General features: G+C 39.5%; 1 pseudogene; it reads left to right on the forward strand.

Annotated features, from left to right (window-relative positions):
- The first annotated feature begins 8,973 nt into the window (after positions 1-8,973).
- Positions 8,974-9,428, forward strand: LOC149136567 (2-iminobutanoate/2-iminopropanoate deaminase pseudogene; annotated as a pseudogene).
- Positions 9,429-21,044: the final 11,616 nt, after the last annotated feature.

Consider the following 21,044-nt stretch of genomic DNA (forward strand, 5'->3'; position numbering starts at 1 on the left):
CTCAGCTGTAGAAATGAGTTGCGACTTCACTGGTGCCAAGCTGTATCGGCATTTCCCTTTTTTGTGGATAACATCGGTGGCGTGGAGAGGGAAGGCTGGTATGCATGGGCGTCTGCTGGTCTTCCATAAACAACCTTGCCCGGACTTGTGCATCGGAAGGGAACTTTCTAGGAGTAATCCTATAGTCATTCATGACCGAAAGGGGTGGGTGGGTATTTATGTATGCATATATGTAGGAATGAATGATTATCAATTGTCCACAGATGTCCTCTTTATCTTATACTTTTCTAACCACATTGGTGTCCAGAGAGCAGCTAATTTTTTTTCCTTGTGGTCCGACACAACAATATCTGACTGGTTTTGTTTTGACTTGAAAGCTGTTTTAATCTATAAGTTCCATCAATATTCTTTTGACCCATCGATCTCAATATGGTCAACTTCGTTTGTAGCTGTTTTTTAAAATCCTGTTTTAGACTATTCTTCAGTCTTAGTTTTGCATAGCCCTCATTTGTTGTCTGTCAACGTCTTCTGCTTTTTGTGTTGTAGGTGGGGATCTCTTGTTCTTGAATTGCCCGGAAGTAGTCAATGAGGTGGGATGTCATAAACTTATCGGTACTCCATGCTAAGATTTCGACATTATCACTCCATTCAATGGTTTGTGTTTTATGTGCCAAGTACCCATGTACTATCTTCTCAATGAACTGGACCATTTTTTAAAATTCTGTTCTTCAGATAAATAGATTATATCAACGCTCCTTGAGGAGAGATTTGTACCAACACTTATTTCATACCTTTCCTCAAGTTCCTTAGCTATCCTAATTATGTTGTTGATTTCATGGTTAGAAACTTGGGCGAGATAGTTACTGGTCTCTTTCCTATGCTGCAGTTGTTGTTTCAGTGTCACAATACGAGCTTCATATGACATTAGTACAGATTTCAAACCACGGCCACCTTCTTGCGTGGAAAGTATAACCTGTCTACATTTCTATAGCTGTTAAAGTTTCCTGTAACACTGAGCAGCTTGCGGGTTCGAACATCTATCTCATTGAGTTCTTGTAGTGACAAATTCAGAAGACCTAACATAGGCATGAGGACAGTCACTGTAAACTTATTGTGTGCAATATGTTTATTGTGAGCTGAGCGTTCTGATGACCATATTTCCATTACCCACCTGTGGTATTCATTTCTGGCCCTCTCCTTATTTATGAGTCCATCATATCTGATATTTTCATTTTGTCCGAGATGTGTATAATTGTCATCTAACTGTAGAGGTTCTATTGTCAAGGCGTTCGTTATTAGACTTTCAAGGTGGGCACAACTTTTCCACATTTTATTGTTACAAATGCACATTTGAACTCACTAAATTCTATTCTGATGTTTGCAGAAAATTAGGTTATGAGGTTCACTTGATTTTTTATGTGGTCGATAAAGAAAAAAAAATGGAAGATACTTCTGGATCCATTTCTATGGTTATTATGTTTTGTGAGCAAGTATGATAATGGGCTTAATGAGAGGACGAAGAGCAACACCGACAGGCTATCACCCTGAAAGATGCCTTTTTAGCAATCCTGCTCCAGTTCTTTTAGCCATACAGCTTGTTTATTGAATTGATCGCTGGTTTCCCATACAGATCTTCTGTAGCCTTCAACTTCATCTTTTATAGAGCTATCTTTTACTAAGACTGAGCCTTTTACATTGAAACTGCGATAAACTGACTTGGCAAATGACTCATTGAGCATTTGCTATTAATATGCTATAGATTTATATTTTAGTTTTTCAGCTGTAGTTGTGAGTTGTTTCAGCTGGTGCAGTTTTTGAATCCTGTATCACCAAATCGGCTCTCTAGCTTTTTTTTTTTTTGAGACCCTCCTGATGTTGTGTGAATTTGTTCTGTATGTTAGATGTCCTAACTACAACAATTTGTAAGATATCCTTTTGCAGAAATAAAATTTTATTTTGTAAGTTATGTGCTTTCTGCTTGAATCTTGACAGCGTGGTTTCAGCTCTGTAAGGAAACGACCGTGCGAACTCAAAAAGGAGAACTGGTGACGAATGGAAAAACAGAGGACTCCTTTTATTTAAACGGGTCACACGGTTGAACACACAATAATATATCAGTAATGATATAGTTGATATGTTATGCGACGATAACATAGATGACCAGTAATGAAAGACCACAACCGTATTAGATGAATAACAGAGATATTTATTATGGCGTTAAAGATGTATGTCTGTGTGAGAGTGTGAATGCGACATATAAGAACATAATCAAAGACAGGCCGTCATACAAAGAAAAATGTGTTTGTGAGTGATACATGTATGTGAGTTATTACAGCAGATAGAAAGAGAGTCAATAACACGTGAACAATTATACCAGTTCTTTGGTACACTATAGGAAAAGTTCTGTATGTGAAGTGAGTTGGCTGAGTGTGGCAGAGCTGATCACTAGTTGTGATGTCGTGGCATCGATGCCGGGCCGTGATTCTTGTTATACAGATGTTCGTCGCTGGCTGAGAACTCTTGTCTGTTTATTTATCGTGGTGAAGCTGAGTCACCTAACAGAATCGAAGAGAGAGATGTGCCGCGGAGGTTTGGTTTGGTGTACATAGTAAGTCGTGTTGACGCTGCTGGTGTAGAGGCTGCTTGGTAGTAATCGTGTTGGTCATGACGATGATGCTGATGTGGCGACGGCGGTGGTCATCGTGGCTGGACGAAGCTGCTGAAGTGGTCGCTGGCTGCTGCTGCTGTCGTGTGGTACACGGAACAGTCTCTAAGAGAAACTGGACCGAGACCAATTTGTGGGGTATGAGTTGATCTATTTATAACGTTAAGGGGGCTCCAAGATGGGAGTAGGAAAACACTATCACGTGACCTTATTAAGGGCTGTGATTGGTCAGTTTGCGTTCTGGCGGGAACGGTTCGAAGAAGTTGCCGATTCGAATAATGATCAGTCACGTGATGACAAGGAATGGGTTCTCTACTACGCTCGCATTTATTTATATTTAAATGAGAAGATTGTATGTAATGGCGATAGTAGTTTTGTATCTAATGGCGATAGGTAGTTTTGTATCTAGTGACGATAGGTAGTTTCACTACAGCTCTTTGCGATACACTAGTAACGTAATAGCTGAGATAAATATCAAAAGATTAATGCTTTTGTAAGTTGTTTTCATACCTCTGGACTGTCTGGTTTTCAGATATCTTTTTTTTTTTCTTGCTATTTCGTTTACTGCCTCTACTGGGTTCTTTACTGGTGTTGTATGGCTTGTCATTCAAATTAAGATTGTGAACCTGTTGAAACATATCATCCTTGATCACTTGCAAGGCGTCCACGAGTTTTTGGTGCTCTTCTGTTTGTACAATATGGGTATGTATTTCAGCTGAATTGTTGGTGTTTTGTTTACTGCTAGATTTAGCTGACCGTTCTACCTGTCTGTCGATGGAAGTGAGATGATTATCTTCAATGGCTGGTTTTATAGTGCCAGCTTGCTTTGAATCAGACATTTCCGTTAGATGTATCAGCTTACATCTAATGGTAGGTTTTGCTTGTTCATTTAAATGTTTTGGTGAAAAAATCTAATTCTGGGTGTTTGGAGTTCTACAAAATTTTTAGCTTTTGGTTAGGTTGTATACATGCTTCATATAAATCTTTGTTAAAATCTTAGGTCCTTTATATACTGTGATTGTAGTTACGATTTGGTTGAAGGGAACTTATACATTTAGCGATGATGGTTTTGTTTATTTACGGATAATTGTATTTATTTTTCAATATAGACAATGATCTTCTTTAAAAAGTTTCTACTAAGTTCTCTCAGAATTAAATTTTAAGTTGCTCAAAGCTTGAGTAATCTTTCCTTTCATGATGATTGAACGGTGTTTTCTTAACCAGTGCGTGTGCGTATCATTATTGATGTAATGACCCTCCTAAGACACAAGATTTGTTTCAACACACGAATTCACATAAAAAATCTTACATACCAAATAAAAAAACGAAGTACACAAACATATGTTAGGATGAAGAATACAGACATCTGTTTGAGATTTTTGATAAAAAATATTTATTTTTATCGTAAACAGAAAATCTTGTCGTTACTACGAACGACAAACACCGAGATAGTTCGAAGCTTATTGTTCTTGGTGTAGGCATGATAATAGCAGGTATTGTGAGTTTCTTGATGTTAGCTGATCACTGTGTGCTGCTATCGCTGTTCTTCGTTGATTTTGTGTTGTGACCGAGCTCTGGCCTGTTGCTGGTTCTGCTACTGTCCGCTGACTGCCGTGTTCTGTGTCTGGTCTGCCGTCTGCTGTCTGCCCATAGTGTCTAAAGTGCGTTGAATATATAGTGATGGTCTTGGTCAGAAAAAGCGCGTCAAAGATGAAATTGTAGTTAGATCCGGTTTCACACGAAATCTTGAACGGTCAGATTTTTCTTTGACGGTAATATTTTTGCGAATCACGATCATATTCTTGAGATTTTTTTTTGTTTTTTTTTGCATCGGATGTAGTGATCCGGGTTCGATTACTAAGTTAAATGTTTTATTATACATACATACATGCATACATAAACGCACACACATACGCACTCACGCACACAGTCACAAGACGCGCGCGCGCGCGCACACACACACACACACGCACACAGAGTACAATCCAGGGATCCAAGTGTTAGAAGTTAGTAAACTTCGAGGATTTATGCGGCTATTATAGATTACCAGTGCCGGCTCAAGGTACCGGTAACTCGTGCAGTCGTCCGGTGTGCCATGTGTTAGGAGGCGCCAAGGAGGGCGTGACAAAAACAAGGAAATTTCCACGACCGTCAACTCGTGCACGCCGAAGTTCAGCTTGCCTGGGGCGCTAGGAACCCTAGGGCTGGCCTGTAGACAACAAAAGGTGGACTATATGATAAAACGAGTTTACTAACATCGCAAGTTATTCACCTCGTCCCATACTGAAATCAAAAGAAATTTCTATAAGCTGACGATGACAACTCACGTTTTAGCAACTAAAGTTGCTAAAAATGCGAATAAAAATCCAAGAAATTAAAGAATGAAACAGGTAAAACACGACTACGAAAGTTTCACAGCAGAGCGATGCTTGTTACATAAGTAGTAACATACACAGAACTAGCTTAGCTAAGTTTCGGGTCCTATTACCTGTAAGTTGTTTGCATTGTCGTGTGGAAATGAACAAACGTATTATCAAAATGTATTACCAAACAGCACGAATGGGAAGTATGTGTGTGTGTGTGTGTGTGTGTACGTGCATGCATTCACACACTACACACAGTCATCTAAGAATGCGTAAGTCACAAAAATAGGCACTAACATATTTGTCAATAGAATGGGTATATTAGACGAAGTATTCAATATTATAATCATCTACTACAGCTGATTTTACCAATCGGTTTTGCACTGATTATTAAAAGGACACGCGGTTTTACTCAACCATACTGTTACCGGGTTTAAATAACCAGTGCGAAACTAATTGCTAAGATTGGTTGTAATAATACTACATACTTTGATTAATGTATACGTATATTTGCGCGCACGCGGTGTGTGTGTGCGTGCGCGAGCTTAGCAAACGTACCAGCATAACAGAGGCATAAAGAGAGGGTGGGGAGACAGGAAGTTGTCCTCAGGTACTTTCAATCTTTGCAACGTCATTGTAATAGAGCGTGATTATAAATATGTATTTAATGTGTATATAAATCAGCCTTGTGGAAAGAGCAAATAAACTGTTACTGGCGTTAAGAAATTTATATGGCCGCATAAGATTGACAACCGGAACTTAATTACAAAAGTGCAAACAGTGTCGTTATGAATGTCTAGCGAACTCTAGTGAACTTCCTCTCTCTATTATATATAAGTACTTACGAACGTAGCAGGTAACAGCTAACCTTTGGGCGCTGATTTGGACCCCGTTGTGTCTACCACTTTAATTGGTTGGTATTGGCGCAATTTTCTCTTACTCTATCGCGCGTCAGTATGCAACCCAACCAATCACAGCCTTCGGATCTTTCTGATTTGACGGGCACCACTTGTTTTCTTAACGCAACACTTTCAAACTTGGGATACTGGTAGAATGTGTCATATAAAACAACTTTTTCTCTTAGCCTTCTTAACAAAAAATTGTACATCGCAAGTTATTTCATGTTAAAGTTGTCGTATTTCTGTAATTTCAACCAATCACTGACGTCTATTCAGCTGAATACAGTTATTGCTGTTTTTGTAAACAATAATTTTTGCCGGTGTCAAGAGTGTTATTCCTTGTTTAATTATATCATTATTCTCTAGTAAGGGTTTAGGGTTTTAGGGTTAGGATTCGGGTTTTAGAGTTAGGGTTAGAGTTTTAGGGTTCGGGCTCGGGTTAGGGTTAGGGTTATGAGTGAGGTTATGGCAAAAATAATCATAACTCTAACCGTAACCCTAAAACTACCCCTAACTCTAAAACCCGAACCCTAACCCTAAAAGCCTAAAGCTAAAACCAGTACAAACGCACGAACGATGTCATAAATAACAGTACCACGGATAGTTGTTGTTGACAAACTACGGCACTAATTTTATTCAAGGGAAAAGATCCCATGACACCGTTAGAACATGTTGTTTACATGCCACGGCAGTAATTGTTTTCACCTCAATAGACATCAGTGATTGGTTGAAATTACCGAAATACGACAATTTTTTTTTTACATGAAATAACTTCGAATACAAAAATTTTTATCTGTTCTATAACACAAAATATACAAGTATACGAAGTTTGAAAGTGTTTCGGTACCAAAAACACTACATAAAACATAAATGATCCAAGCCTTCAAATAAGTCACGTGAGACAGTCTGTTTCAAACAACATTTGAGTCTACCATCAGCTATAAAAGCTCACCTCCTTCTAGTCTCAGTGTTTGTTGGTTCCCGACCTTCTAAGGTCTAACCACTAACCACATTGCAGCGACCTCCATCTTCGTCGCCCCCAGCATGTCTCTCACCAACGTCGTCAACAACATCTACTCAGCACCAACGCACTGCACTGGTTCTAACATATCGCTGTCCGCGAGCTTTCCTCACCAGGGTTAACAGCTAACATACAACCCACGCAGTTGCATGTAGATATAGGAATAAATATCCATCAACCACTTCCATTCAGCTTGTGTATATATACGTGTGACAATAAACTATTTAAAGTTATCACCTTTGTTCCATGTATTTCTTTACTGGGTTCCTCCTACCACAATAACATTACAGCCTCTGAGCGGATTCACATTAGATGGAACAGCAACCTATCCATCTAAAAATGAATGCATTTATGTAAATAACATACGATATATTAAATATGCATACGTGTTTTGTCTCTGTGGAGGAGTGAAGGGGTATGTCGCTTTACAAGGTTCAGCAGAACTTGTCTGAGGCGAGGGAGGTGGAGTGGCGTCGGGACCGGAAGTTTTCATCTGATTCTTAGGACCGACTGACCCGTGCTCGACTAGCGTTGGCACGGTACCCTTCTCCGTTTCGGTCTTCGAAGGTCTCGTTCGAATATTTGCTACTGTCACCGAGATGCGCACCCGCGGTCGGTTTCACCCTAGGATCACACCCGCAGCTTCCATGCTCGCTGCGGTGCCCTACTACTCGACCGGGCATCGGAAAATCGCCTCGCTGGCGATCGCACAACCCGTTGCCCGCTCGTTCCGGTATCGGTCGCTCGACGAAGGAGTGGGGAGGCCAGCGCCGTGACCTTGCTAATACCACAACGGGAGAGTCGCTCATCCAGGTGGATGGACGACTTTGAATTGGAATAGAAGGATAGTGATCTTTATTTTAAGGGTGACGTATAGAGGAGTGAAGGGAGGCATCAGGACCGGAAGCTAGAGGAAGTGACGTCACGTCAAAAATTGGGGCATTTGAATAGCCTGTAGCGAACGACTTTAGAGATACTTCTCTCTCTCTCTGTCTGTTATATACACACGAATACAAACGTAGTGGATAACAGCTAGCCTTCGGCCGCACTTTTGGACCCTGTTGTGTCCATCACTCTGATTGGTTGGTATTGGCGCATTTTGTCTCCTGTTCTATTGCGCGCCAACATGCAACCCAACCAATCGCAGCCTTCAGATAAGGTCGCGTGAGACAGTCTTTTCTGAACCCCAGTTTGAGCCGACAGGATGTTATAAATAGCTAGCCTTTCACTGTCACAGTTTGTCAGTCCTTTCGGCTCCAGACCTTCTGAGGTCTAGCCGCTGACCACAAAGCACACAGCCAGTTCCAGCGACGGCACGACAACACCCTCATGGAGACTCAACAGTCAACCATCAGCTAACGGCAAACTCCATCTTCATCGCCACCATCATCTTCTTAACTACACCAACTACTCTACGTACACACCACCAACAGCATTCGCACAGGTTCTATCTCAACACTGTTTGTGATAACAGCGATTACAACCTGCGAGAACTCCTGTACCAAATAACCGGCAGCAGCATTGAAGCCACAACTTCTTACACAACATGTGCCCCTTCCTCCGGCTCTGCTACGCGGCCTCAACTTCTTGTTACAGCACTTCAGCCACTGTGTACCTTGAATACGAACTGGTATTTACCATCCTTGTGTCTGGACTTTCTTCTAACGTCCTTATAGACTCTTTTCTATGCTCTGAACTTATTGCACACACATACATCACTGTTTGTACACATACACTTTGTTTACATGACGGCCTGTCTATTATTATGGTTATATGTCGCACTCACACACACAGACACAGATGTTGACATATTAATAAAACCTTCTCTTAAGCCTTCTACCGGTTGTGTCTCTCTTTTTCCTCTGGCACTTATACTCATTTATCCTCTTTTCATATTTTATTTGTATCGACCGTGCGATGTATTAAAGGAGCCATTCCTCGTCACCTCTCCTGATCGCACGGTCCTTACAAGCCTCTTTCTTCGTCAGGACGTTAAGGGAAACAGGCGTGTGGAAGGGATCTCAGATGGAGAGTAGTTTTTGGCCAGAGTTTGGAGTAGTGTACACATGTAGGTACGACCAAAGAGTTCTACTGATCTTTGTAAAGCGAAGCAGGATACTCTGTTCTGATTTCGTCTTGAGCCAAACTGTAATAGTTGATCGAAATATATACATCTCAGGGCAGCTTGGTTTTAATCCTAGTACCACGGAGTTACCTCCCGACAATGCTGCTGAACAAGCGGACTAGGCTCTCAAAAATGTTTGCAATTCTCAGAGGCTGCTGCTCATCTAAACAATGTTGTGACAGTTACAGTCCTCTTGGCTGGTATTAACAACTTCCAAGCAGTTAATGAAATATACTGAAAATATTTTGCTGGGATCGACTTTTCTGCCAGAGCAGCTTATCAAGTTGGTAATATACCAGAGCTAGCTCGTGTTGAAATAGAAGTTATCGCTGTGTTAGCTAACAGCCAATTGTAATATGATGCTAATTACCTAAAACTAAAATATTCACAGAGATTTCATACAACAGTTTTGATATAATAAACTTACAAAGAAACCCAATTAATAAAATCATTAAATTAAAATTTAACTAAAGCTGTAAAAAATCTGTGTATGTATGCTTGCTTACGCACATACACTAACACACATGTCTACATACATGCTTACGTTCATGTTTATATATATATATGTTTATATGCAAAGACCCTTACTTTTTGTGTGTCCTTGTGTGTATGATTACATAATACATTTCACTGTGAAAATATGGCCCGAAGACAAACAACAGGAGTTTGGGCAGCTCAGAGAAAAGAGTGTGTAAAGAACGACCATACGAACCAAAGGAGATGGCGACGAACAGAGAAGCTCCTTTTCACGCGTCGCACGGTCGACACAAAAACATGTTATATAACATAAGATGGCTTGCAATGTGAGATGCGAGCAAATGCCAGTAAAGGAAAGAGAGAGTGAGTGACAACCGTTGGATATATAAAAAGAGTAGGTTTATTAACATAGTGAAACTATGCGTCTGTGTGCGCGTGCATGCGGCAATATAAACAATACAATGTGTATGACGGACCGTCGTGTAAAGAATATGTATACAACAATATGTGTGTATGTGTGACTGAGAAATACAGAGCATAGAATGAGAGTCTGTAACACAGTAGATAAGCGTCCTGAACAAAGATAGAGAAATACCAGTTCGTATAAGAGTTACACAAGAGATAGAATGTTCGTACGCAAGAAGTTGTGGCCGGAGAGCAGAGCTGTGGTGTCACATGTTGTGTGTAAAGTTGAGCGTCGATGCTGCGACCGGTTACCTGGCACAGAAGATTCTCGCAGGTTGGCTCTGGTTGTTAAACTTCGTGGTGGAAACAATCCACTCAGATAGTGTCGAGATGAAACCGCTGTTGTTGTTGTTGGTGCGTGTACTCTGGTGGGGGTGCTGGTGGCGACGACATTGTGGTAGACAGTACATTGGTGGTGTTGGCGTCGTCGCTGGAAACTGGCTGGAACTGTGTTCTGTGTCTGGTCTACGACTAGACCTGAAAAGGTCTGGGGTCGCGACAAACTGGCGCAGAGCAAATAGGCTTAGATGAATAGAGGCTCACCGGAACAGCAAAAAAACACTCTCTCACGTGACATTAGAAGGCCACGATTGGACGGTATGCACTCTGGCGCGAAACAGAACTGGTGACAAATGCCGCGCAAATAAGAACCAATCAGGGTGGTGGACACAAGGGTCCAAGCGGCCGAAAGCTAGATGTTAGCCGCTTCGTTATCATTTGTAATTAAATACTGGAGAGAGAGGTTTCACTACGAGTGTATCATTATGTAAATTTCTTCATGGTAGTAATAGTTCATTCATAAGTTTTCATAAGATATATTTGTAGCGGTTGGCTCTTCGTTGCCGTCGAGGGTCACCAATTGTAACGGTTAAATAATAATTGATAAACAATAGGATGGAACGTCGGAGTCATCACCAATTGTAACGGTTGAGTTGTTAAGGTGTTGGTTGCCAGTATGCAAGATGAAAGAAGAACAGCGATCGAAGTTTTAAGAAAATATTCACCGTTACTTTGTATGATGTTTTGCCTCGACGGACAACTGCGTGTATCATATAAAAACAATGGAGTTATCTTTTCTTGTATGTTGATGCAGGTTTGTTTGGCCAACTGCTAGCTGCCCAACTAAGAATTAGAGGAAGATAGAGTGAATGTTAAATGTAGGGAGTCGATAAAATGATACCTAACATTTAAACAGTAGTGGTGTTGTGATAAGACACTGTAACATAGTTGACATTCTCACTGGTAAACCTTCGCTCAGTTGTATTATCTCACTAACTGGATTTTGCCTGTGGTTACCTCTCTGTCATCTCCTTTGCTTGGGAATCTTCTGTATATATAATTATCACCAGATCGCGAGAAAGAGAGAGACATACCGTTATCCAGACAATGGGTATTTTAGGAGGTCTATTGTTCTGTCAATTTAACTCTCCATCGCATACAAAAGGTTAGCAGGGGTTTAAGTGGCAAAGACATTATTCAGCTTAGCGAAGGCATCTGGCAAATGCAACTGCTGTCAACTTAATGTTTCTCTACGGAAAAAGTCCGTTGTACTGTTAGTGTAATTTGGCAATCGAGGAACGAATCCACGCTATGCCTCCATGAAGTTCACTACATATTCTTCTTAATTTCGGCAGCTGAGATTAATCTTTTCTGATATGGACAAAAGGCCTGAAACTTTGGGTGAGGGGGTTAGTCGATTACATCAACCCCAGTGTCCAATGAAGAATTTATTTTATCGACCTCAAAAGGCAATGTTGAGCCCGGCGAGATTCGGTCTCGGAACAGAAAGCCAGAAGAAATATCGGTTTCAAATTTTGGCACAAGGCCAGCAATTTCGGGGGTGGAGTTAAGTCGATTACATCGATTCCTGTGATCAACTGGTACTTATTTTATCAACACCGAAAGGATGAAAAGCAAAATTAACCTCGGCTGACTTTAAACTCAGAGACGGATGAAACGCCGCCAAGCATTTTACCCGGCGCGGTAACTATTCTACCAGCTCGCTGCCTTAAAGCCGGAAGAAATATTGCAAAACATATTGTCCGGTACGTTAACGATTCTACCAGCTCACCGTCTTCTGATAAATAGTTCTTTTTTTTTTTGGGCAAAAGCCAGCAATTTTAAGGGATGGGGATTTTAAGGTCAAGGATGGGAGGTGACGAGAATGGGTCTTTAGTACGACATCACACGGCCGATACAATTAAGAGAAATTAATAGAACACATAAATGCCAGAGGGAAAAAGAAACACAACCGCATAAGAAAGATTAAGAGAATATTTATTGATATGTTAACATGTGTGTCTATGTGCGTCATGTATACAGAATAATTGACAGGCCGTCATGAGAACAAATTGTATGTGTGTGTAAGCATAGATGTATGCGCATGTTAAGAACATTTAAGGATGGCGATAGGGTTTATAGCTATTGAAGAGTTAAGTTCATAGATACAAGAAAGATAATACCAGTTCGTCGTCAATAGTACACGGTAGTTGAAATACTGTATCAAGAAGTCGCGATCATGCTGCTGAGACGGTTACAGGTACATGTCGTACGTGAACGTCGTGGCTGTGATTCTGCTGCCTGGTCACTTGATACAGGAGTTCATGCAGGTTAAATATTCACTGTTGATCCGTGGTGAAATAATTCACGAACAGTGAAGTGTTGGAACCGGGGTGAATTGCTTGCTGAGCTGTGTACGTAGAGAGATGATGGTGGCGACGAAGAAGGATGTTGCCGTAATGCTGTTGAACAAAGTTGGTAAGTCTCAACGTGTGGTGGTGTTTGGATGGCGTAGTCGCTGGATCTGACTGTGTCTTTGTAGTCAGTGGCTAGACCTTAAAAAGTCTGGAACCAAAGATGCCGAAACGAGGAAAAGCTGAGTTTTTATAAGGAACTATAGACTCAAAACAGGGTGGTAAACAGGCTGCCCTACGTGATTCCATTTAGGGCCTCTGACTGGTTATACGCGGTAAGTTGGCGCAACAGGGTAAGAGACAAATTGCGCCAATACCAACCAATCAGAGTAGTGGACACAACGGGATCCAAATAGCGGCCAAAGGCTAACTGTTCCTTGCTACGTTCGAATGCACGTATATATAATAAAGGGAAAGAGGAATTACAATCGAGTCAGCGCTACAATGGTATTCGAGCTTTCCTTTAGTGCAAACTAATCTTCCGCTCTTACTTTCAGTAAACAAACGTCTAGCATATTGTTATGGGTTGTTTACAAAAGTACGATAGTTCTTTTCTCTCTCCTTTCTTCTGTTCCTCTTTCTTTCCTTTCTTCTGTTCCTCTTTCTTTCCTTCCTTAGTTGGTCGCGATGCCTCTTTTTTATCTCTTCATATAGTTGTTTTAGCCCTTCCCTTTCCCTCTTTTGCATCCCTTCTTCGTTTTTTCTTCTCTTCTCGTATCTTTGCGATCCGTCTTTCTCTCCTCGATGGTACGCCCTTTGCTGATGATTCTTCATTCCCTGTTGTTTCAAGTCCAAATATTTTCTTTCCTTCCCGATAGATTATGTTAGTCAAGTTCTCGAGCTTTTGTTCGTCGTCCCTTTTGAATTTGGTGGTCATTCTTGCTACCTTGTCGTCGAATTTCTTATAGTTAGCTGCATCATTTGCCTTTGGCCACTTAATCTTTGGCTTCTTCAGGCATATCTCTTTTCCTGGCTGTTCCGATTCAACTGTGGAATGACCCTCGCTATGGTTTCTTTCCAGGATGTCCTGGCCATACGTCTTCTGGTTTTCCAACCCACGCTGTTGAATCAATTTCTTCCAACACACCTTCCCTTGGTAAATTCTAAGCCCAATGTAACTAGAAAACACCTTTCCGCAGAAGCTGAATTTCTCATCTACCTTTCCTTTACCGCTTCCTCTCTCGTTGTCTATTTCCAGTCCGAGTCCATTCCACTTTTTGTTCTTGTTTGATCCTTTATTCTCCCCACGTGTTCCGGGATCACGGGAGCATGGTTCATCATGATTACTTGTTGCAACTTTACCCCGGATCGGGCTGCAAGCCCATTTGATCCTTCGTTATGTTGTCGTACTGTCAAGTGTCTCTCCGCTTTGTCATCCCGCTTTCTGGATTGTCGGCAAGTCTTTCCCTGCAGTCAGTATCTGAGGAATTCCAACCACGTTTTGTGGTTAATTACCTTAATAGCTCCTTTATAGCATCCAGTGGTTAAAGACATCATCAGGAAGAACCACGCCGGTTTCGGCCCCTACTTCTCTACCGTTTCCGATGTGGCGGGGCTCCCACTTTCGGAAGTGTCTTCAGCTCTGGTATTGAGTGGGTTTTTTTTCTTTTTTTGGCCTTTTGTTCTTTGGTTTCTAAGGAGTTTAGAGAAGGATGGAGTTATATAATGAACTACACCTGGTACAGAGTTAGAGGAAATAGCCGATCGGATATCAAGGAAAGCCAGCAGTAAGACATGGTCTAACGATTAAGTATAGAATGTTAAGCGGGTGGCAATAATATCAAAATTGGATGGTATAATCACCTTTGTGTGAAATCAGGTAAAGCAACTCAAGACAATAATCGCGGGTAAAGGGTTTGGATAGTGTGTCCTATCTACTATGTAACAAGCGCTGCTCAAAAAACAGTATGTTGGTGTAAGGAGTGCATAGCTAGTAGAAAGGGAAACAGACTGTCTAGGGTGTGCAGGCTGCTACTAGAGGTTAGGTATCACTGTCACAGCTATTGCATAAAACCGGGTACACTACAGATAGAAAGGTTAGTTCCTTCAATATAGCATACCATGCAAGTATAGTAAGAGCGTTAAAAGGTATTGGTAAGAGGAAAACGCGACTAGGAGGACTCAGAAACGAATGGGGCGATTGATAAGCTAAAGGGCCAGCGAAAGAGAGAGTAAACTGGATTGGACCTAGGTTGGGGGCTATCATAGAGGTTGTTTAATGTCCTTAATGTATTTAAACGTGCGGGTAGCCTTATTTATATAGGAAAGACGAAGGTCAAGTTTGTTATTTAGTAGATTTTCACTATTAGATTTCCTTAAAATTTCAAACAGCTCCGTGCAGCAAAGTTCGTATCCGTATCTACTGTTTAAGTACGGTTTAGCGACCCTAATCATGTCCCATCTCAAATCAAATTTAACATTGTCGTCCTTGAGTTCCCAAATCTTCGTGGTTAGAGACGTCATGCCATCCCTATGTCTTAATTTAAACGATGAATAGTAGTTGAGATTTATAGAGCAGCCGATATAAGTATAAGTGTTGGTCTCCGTTACAGCATCACATTTGTGAACCACATTTTCCGCTAAACATCGATCCGAAAGCAAAAACAAGATGATTTGTCCGAACAATTGCACCCAATATTTTCTAATACTTGAAATTTATTGTTATGGGTACGTGGTCCAACCTTGTTATTGCATAATAGTTCACGCTCGCGCGAGTTACTGGTGTTCGCATGATAGTTACTGTGGTTTATATTACTATGATCAATACTATTATGATTAAAATTAGTTGCTAAGTCCTGGGTCGGAGACTGTTGGTACTGGGCATTGACGTAAGAGATTTGGCTTTCAGATAGTGACACTAGGCGGCCGAGGATGGGTGGTATAATGGAAAGATTACTAGCACAGGTGTTAAAGTTATGTGCGTTTAGCATATCAGCAACATAAATGGGAGTAGGTGGGCTTTCATGATGATTACGGTCTTTCATAATGATGTAATATTTTCATTCTTCTATTAAAAAGTTACGTAAGAAACAGCTGAAATGAGCTGACAATTATCCATCGTATGTTATTACTCATTTGATCATATATATATATATATATATATATATATATATATATAAAGGAATACCAAAAATAGGACAAGAACGCAAAACATCCAGACAGTTAGATGATACGAAAAAGTGGACAACAAAATATCCAGACAGACGATACGAACGAACAAGGACGGGTCATTCGGAGTTTTCTTTCTTCAGTCGAGTTCCAGATTATCGTTGCAATTTCGGCTGGTTATACTCGAGATTGGTCCAATCTGTCCAGCTTCAAGGAAAAACTAAGCTAAGACCACTAGATTCCTTGGAAGAAAGCAGCGAATGTATACGAAAACAAAGACGGAAAAAACGGAGTGATGGTACACAAATACAAATGCAAATAAAGGACATAACAACAGGTGTCTTTCGACAAAGGACGTTTTATTGTTTTTAATTGCTTCTAGAGATCTGTTAACTTCATACAGTCCACAGTATACATCAATAAAACTTTAATTTATGGTTTCATATTGTTCCTGTATATACGTCGGAATACTGTGATTTATGATGCGCAAGATAAAAGGCAATACAAATAAAACTGAATAAGTATTAGAGACTCCAATTTTGCAATACATTCATATTTTTTGAAAATATTTCTTTTAAAATATATTTGCCCTGTTTTGTTTTAATCAATCAGTTTTGCATATAAAAATAATACATTGGGGTTATTGGAATTTAAGTATATTTTTCTCGTGTGCATAATATATATGGTAATGTGGATTTCACTTTCAAATATTCTAGGGGTGTACCTTTTGAAACAGAGCCCTTGCCATTCTGAAAGTTTGTACACGTCTCTGCTATGATTACCCGAAAAACAAACTCGCTCGTGATACAACTTGTCAGCCAGAAATTCCTTTGGAAATTGTTGTATGATTTTAAATTATAGTTCTACCTTATCAATTTAAATTTTTTATCTGCTACCAATCAAATGGACTTAAAATTATCGATTTCACTATTCTAAACTGAAAAAGAAATCTAATAAGACTATTAATCTATGTTCTTAATAATAATCCACTTAATAATAATAATAATAATAATAATAATAATAATAATAATAATAATAATAATAATAATAGTAATAATAATAGTAATAATAATTATCATACTCTAATCAGGAGCAAGTTAAAGATTAATGAAAACCTATTTGTTTCGCAAAAATTCGACAACAGATAAACGGTAGCATGAAGAACATCGCATGAAAGCATAGTGAATTGTGTATCATAATACTGAATGCTATTCACTATCAAAATATGACAGCTGCATTAACGAAGGCCACCTTAAGATGTTTTACGATGATCTGAAACGAGAATAAATTCATTCTTTTACAAGTTACAAGAATTCTACTCGACTTTTAAATCTGAAATTCTCAAACACTAAGTTGCTGATGTTCAGCAATATTCCACCTGTAACAAACCCACAATATTATTCCTTCACTCTAGTTGAGGCTATGGGTGTTCTCCATCTTAGGACTACTACTAATAATAATGGTTTCAAATTTTGCCAAAAGATCCACAATTTTGGTGGAGGGGATAAGTCGATTTTATCGATCCCAATGTTTCACTGGTACTTAATTTATCGACCTCAAAAGGATGAAAGGAAAAGTCAACCTCGGCGGAATTTGAACTCAGAACGTAGCCACGGGCGAAATACCTCTAAACATTTCGTCCAGAGTGCTAACGATTCTGCCAGCTCGTCGCCTTACTACTACTACTACTACTACTACTACTACTACTACTACTACTACTACTACTACTACTACTACTACTACTACTACTACTACTACTACTACTACTACTACTACTACTACTACTACTACTACAGGCAATAATAATAGTTGTGATTACTAAATAAATCAGGAAATAAAAAACAAAAACACAGATGACATACTTTTTTCATAACAGCTTTATCCCGCCCAAAATGCATACACTTTTTTTTTTTTTTTTTTAATTTAGAAAAAAAAAATAACGGAAACAAACTGTTCGGCTACTTAGTGTAAATTTCCGGTGCCTGGAAGTTTTAAAATATTTTAATGGGAGTCTCCAAATTTACTCTCTTAAAGAATTAATACATATTACTCTTTTAAGTTTATTTTAAGTATAAATACGTCATAACATACTAAAATCTCAACATTTTATATACAACTGGAATGTATTGTAAACAGTGGTGATGAATAAGCCAAAAGCTTGTTTCAAACTTCTATTTTTCATTACAATTTTTTTAATATATGTTAAGATTGCCACATTGTTTGTAACATTGAGTTTATAACATAATCAAATTCTAGACCTGTTAACTTAGCGGTTCCCAGCTTTAGTCTTAAATGTAACTATTGTCGTTAATGCCGTTTACAAACAACAGAAATCAATCAAACCAAGCGTAGAATAGTGAATCACAAACCTGTGCCTTATTCAAAATTCCATTTTTCTCATTCATATCTTTGTTTCAATAGATGTTCAATACTTCAAAAGATATTCCAGACGATATGGGAAACATTCTAGCTTCAGCAACAGTAAAAGCTTTAAGATATAAACTAACGCTCGAGAACGATCAAAAATGTTTTTGAATTGGGGTGACAAACTAATGGTTAACATGCAGTTTAGAATCGTAAAAAAGTGAAAGTAAATGCGCCGGAAGTGTCGTTAGTGGAATTACACAATTTCATAATTACTAGCACCCATTTTGCACGAGCATTTCTGAAATAGCAGTTGGGGCACATCACTGCAACGTAGTATACATAACAATGAACGTGAATGTAAAGCCACAAGGATGCGATAGGTAGGCTTCCTATGTTAGTTTAGGCCTTCATATATAGCTGTGAAGTTGTGAACCATTTAAAAAATTTTGTTGATCCAACAATGAGAGCATATATGCACAGGCCATCGTAGGGCAGGAATACTCACCAAGAAGAAACTCAGGTGACAATACGGAACATGTGATGCTTTATTTACTTCGAATCTATATGAACATAAGTAGTGAAATAGGTTCAGAAACTGTGGGAAAATGCTACATGTACACTTTATGAATCGTTTTCATATTATATAATTATGTTTTCAAATTTTGCTACAAGGGCAGCCATTTTGGAGGAGGGGATAAGTCGATTACATCGACCTCAGGGTTTTACTGGTACTTAATTTATCGACCCCGAATGGATGAAAGGCAAAGTCGACCTCGGCGGAATTTGGACTCAGAACGTAGCAACAGGTGAAATACCGCATTTCGTCCGGCGCGCTAACGATTCTGCCCGCTCGCCGCCTTTCCATGTCACATAATTATAATGAAATTATGGAATTACCCTGTCGTCACTTCCGGTTTCTATCGCAATTTACTTTCACTTTTTATGGACACTAAACAGCATGTTGACTAAACTAATTCTTAATGTGCGGCTAAATCTGGTAGAGTTCACGCTTAGCGTATGTAACGAATCTTTGAATACGTAGAAGCATCGCTTCAACTGTTTCGGAGTCCGTCAAGGGCAAACTAAACAGGCGAGCACATCCAGCATCTACAGGATAATATTTATTGTCATATTATCTCAAAGAAATTTAAAGGGTCCACTATAATAGAAGTAGTGTCGATTTTGCCTTTCATCCTCTCGGGGGTTGATAAAATAAGTACTAGTTGTGCACTGGGGTCGATGTAATCGACTTACCACCGCCCCACAATTTGCTGGCCTTGTACCAAAATTTGAAACCAATAATAAGAAAGTTACCGTATTTTTCGGTATACATGTTGAATTTTCCAGACAAAAACTTAGAGCCAAAGTCGACTTTGACAAAAACTTAGACTCGAAGTCGACATCAAGACAGCTTTGGAGGACTAAAAATTCCATGTGAAATGCAACAGGATTTGGAAAGATAGAAACGATGTTTGAATGCTCATGTTACATGTTTATACTACATCGACTTGTATGACAGAAAATATGGTAGGTATTTACATCAGCTATTTAAACTAAAAGAACATTTTGGTCACATTCAATTACGTTTTCCTGAAATAAAAGTAAACGAAAAGGTTTTTTTTTTATAGACGTGGTACCTTAAACAATAAAAATATAAAGATTTTTGCAATTTCTTTATCATATATATTTGTCTGGAGTCTATATGCTTATGAGATCGAAGCCTATCTATATTTTTAAGGCTGAAAGACTGAAAGCACAAGACATTCACAGTGATCGAGACGCGAGTCCGTCGTAGAAGTAATTTCCAGGCATAGAATCAACGTAAAATACTCAAATATGCAAGGCACCGCCCAGCCCAAGGACCGAACCCTCAATCAAATGACTGTAAGTCCAACACCTCTAGCCATTACGCCATGCGCCTTCACTTTTCACCGTGTTTTAAAAAAATTCTGCCTGTCTTCTTTCTTCTATTATTTTCTTTTCTACTCTAGGCACAAGGCCCAACATTTTGGGGGAGGGGGCCAGTCGATTAGATCGACTCCAGTACGCAACTGGTACTTAATTTATAGACCCCGAAAGGATGAAAGGCAAAGTCGACCTCGGCGGAATTTGAACTCAGAACGTAATGACAGACGAAATACCGCTAAGCATTTCGCCCGGCGTGCTAACGATTCTGCCAGCTCGCCGCCTTTTTCTTCTATTATTTTAAAGCCACAAACGATCGAGTCCTGTGGAGTAAAAGATTTGACATGCTGTGCAAAGAGAATTTTAACTGTGTGCACGAGAGAGAGAGAGAGAGAGATAGATAGATAGAGAGAGAGATAGAGAGATAGAGAGAGAGAGAGAGATAGAGAGAGGGATAAAAGGAACAGTGAGTGAGAGAGGGAGATGAAAAAGAGAGTTTCAAACACTTCTGGCACGTGCACATATACGAACGCTATTGGCGTGCACACATGCTAATTACGCAGACGACAATCAACTGTGTGTGTATGTGTGAGAGAGAGGTGGGGTATTGGCGCACACCATAGCATTCGTATGCGTGTGAGTGTATGTATGTGTATATGTGCACGTGTCTGTAGCTTTTGTTTGACATTTTTCTCACTATCTGACGATTTAACACATGCCTTTTAGATCAAGTCATTATCTATATATTAGTAACCCTGTTTTTAACTTCCTTCGTAAAATGAATCTAATCGTATGTCTTAGATACGGGGTTTTCCCAACTATCTGTTTATTAATTAATAACTGTGTTCTTCAATATCTTTGTAAAAGAGGTGTAACGGTATGGTATATCTTATATATTTGGAGTTTCCAACTTTCGATGTATTAATAACTGTATTCCTAACTTCCTTCATAAAAGA

The sequence above is a fragment of the Octopus bimaculoides genome, chromosome 3, assembly GCF_046866305.1.
Source record: "Octopus bimaculoides isolate indiv1 chromosome 3, ASM4686630v1, whole genome shotgun sequence".
In the NCBI taxonomy this organism is placed as follows: domain Eukaryota; kingdom Metazoa; phylum Mollusca; class Cephalopoda; order Octopoda; family Octopodidae; genus Octopus; species Octopus bimaculoides.